This window comes from Peromyscus maniculatus, chromosome 12 (assembly GCF_049852395.1).
Source record: "Peromyscus maniculatus bairdii isolate BWxNUB_F1_BW_parent chromosome 12, HU_Pman_BW_mat_3.1, whole genome shotgun sequence".
NCBI lineage: Eukaryota > Metazoa > Chordata > Mammalia > Rodentia > Cricetidae > Peromyscus > Peromyscus maniculatus.
In genome coordinates this window covers 23,245,944-23,248,628 of record NC_134863.1, presented here as the reverse complement: position 1 = coordinate 23,248,628, position 2,685 = coordinate 23,245,944, and positions in this window count along the sequence as shown.

Genomic DNA, 2,685 nt, shown 5'->3' with positions numbered 1-2,685 from the left:
AGCCTGGGCTACCAAGTGAGCTCCAGGAAAGGCGCAAAGCTACACAGAGAAATCCTGTCTCGAAAAACCAAAAAAAAAAAAAAAAAATGCATTGCCAGCTGGGCGGGGTTGCAGAAAGCAGTATTATGAAAACAGAGGTAGACAGATGTTCTGTGAGTCCAAAGCTAGCCTGCTCTGCACAGTGAGTTCCAGTCCAGCCAGGGCTACATGGTGAGACACTGTCAACAACAACAAAATGCAAAAATAAATAAATAAAAAAGTGGGTTTATTATTTTCGTTTTGAGACAGGGCCTCTTTATGTAGCCCTGGCTACCTTGCAACTAGACCAAGCAGACATTGAACTCAAGAGATCCACCTTTCTCTGCTCTGGAGTGCTGGGATTAAAGGCGTGTTGCCATTATGCCTGGCCTCTTTGGTTTTTTGGACGTAGTCTCACTGTGTATCTAAAATGGTCTCAAGCTCTCAGCAATCCTATTATGGGCTCCTTCCTGAGTGCTGGGATTATAGGCATGGCACCCCACCCACATTGCAGTCTTTCTCAGTTCCCTTGTTTGCGTTTACATTTATTTACTAAGTATGGGCATGAGTCTGCCACAGCACGCATGTGGAGATCACAGGACGGCTTTTGGGAGTCCATTCTCTCCTTCCATCAGGTAGGCTGTGGGGATTAAACTCAATTTGCCTTGGCGACAAGCTCCTTAACACACTGAGCCATCTTGCTGACCCCTCAGTTTCTTCACTTCCTCTTCCTATATTTAAAAACCCCTCAGTTAAAAAAAAAAAAAATTAAAAAAAAAGTGCACCCTTTTCAAAAACTGCTTAAAGCCAGGCATAGTGGCTCGTGCCTGTAATCTCAGTATTGAGGGGGTTGAAACAGGAGCTTTGCTGCAGGTCTGAGGCCAGCCTGGACTACTGATTGAGACCAGAGAGAGACAGATCACCATCTTATCTCAACAAAACCATGTGGGCCTTATATAAGATCAAGGGTTGCCTAGTTGGGCATAGTGGTGCATGCCTGTAATCATAGCAGTAAAGGAAGGCCAAGAGGTGAAGGTCTGGTGAGGGCACATAACTTTAATCCCGGAACTCGGGAGGCAGAGGCCAGACTGGTCTACAGAGGGAGTTCCAGGACAGCCAGGGCTACACAGAGAAATCCTATCTTGAAAAACCAGAAAAGAGGAGGAGGAAGGGGAAGAAAAAGAAGAAAGAAGAAAAGAGTTCTGAGTTCTAGTTTTAGGCCAGAGAGACGGCTCAGTGGTCAAGAATACTGGCTGCTCTTCCAGAGGACCCACGCTCAATTCCCAGCACCCACATGGCAGCTCACAGCTGCCTACAACTCCAGTCTCAGGGGATCTGACACCCTCTCTGGCTTCTTCAGGCACCAGGCATGCATGTGGTGCACAGACATACATGCAGGCAAGACACCCATACATACAAAAATTAAAATGTTTACGAGTTCAAGGTCACCATCAGGTGCATAGGAAGTTTGAGGCCAGCCTGGCTACATTCGAGTTTGTCTCAAAAGCAGTTCCCAGACAGCCAGGGCTACACTGAGAAACCCTGTCTCAGGAAACAGGAGGACAGTGGGGGAGGGAAGGAAGTAGAGGAAAGGGGAAGGGCCCAGGGCGGGAGTCAGTGATGCGGCGACCAGACAATACGAAGAACCAACGAGACAGAAGAGTTGGCTCTTTAGAAAAGACCCACAAACGCTGGCCAAGAGAAGAGGACAACCCAGAGGCATGTGACTGGGGCCTCACCTACCTCTGGGCGCTGAGCAGCTGCGTGCGGTGTGCAGCTCCCCACACAGTGCGGTGTACCCCCCCTTTTCCTTTGCCTCTGCTCAGTCTTAGCTGTGGGGATAGTGTTTTCTTATTCCTGGGACGAACTTTGGAGCGAGAAGTCAAGCAGTTTTACTATCAAGTGGTGCAAATACTCAAAGGAAAAGCCATTACAGTCCTGCCAAACTAGTTCAGAATACGCAGGGGCAGAGGGGACACCCACATTCTGATACGAGCAAAGCCATACAGGCAAGGGAGAATTGTGAGGCAACGGCCCCCAACAACAGATCACTAGTGAGCCAAGTCTAGCAGTGTGTTTAAAAGATAGTATAGAATATCTCGAGTGAAGCAGGATTGTGCAAAGCTCATGACATTTGAAAAAAGAATTCATAATTCCATTCATAAAAATAAAATTTAAACTCAATTACAACTTAAAATACATATTTAAGCGGACTGGGGTCAACATCATTTACAGGATGAAGTGACTCTATAAAAACAAAAACCACAGTAAGAATTTGTAGGCAGCATGGTGGTTCAGGTCTTAATCCCTGCTACTCAGGATGCTGAAACAGGGGGATGGCAAATCCCATGACAGCTTGGGCTATAGAGGGAGTCTAGGTTAGCATGAGTTAGAGAGAGACCCTCCCTTAGAAAGGGGAGAAGTGAGCCGGCGGTGGCACACGCCTTTAGTGCCAGGACTCGGGAGGCAGAACCAGGTGGATCTCTGTGAGTTTGAGGCCAGCCTGGGCTACAGAAGGAGTTCCAGAACAGCCAAGGAAAGAAAAAGAGAGAGAGAGAGAGAGAGAGAGAGAGAGAGAGAGAGAGAGAGAGAGAGAGAGAGAGAGAGAGAGAGAGAGAGAGAGAAAGGAAGAAAGAAAGAAAGAAAAGAAAGAAAGAAAAGGGGAGG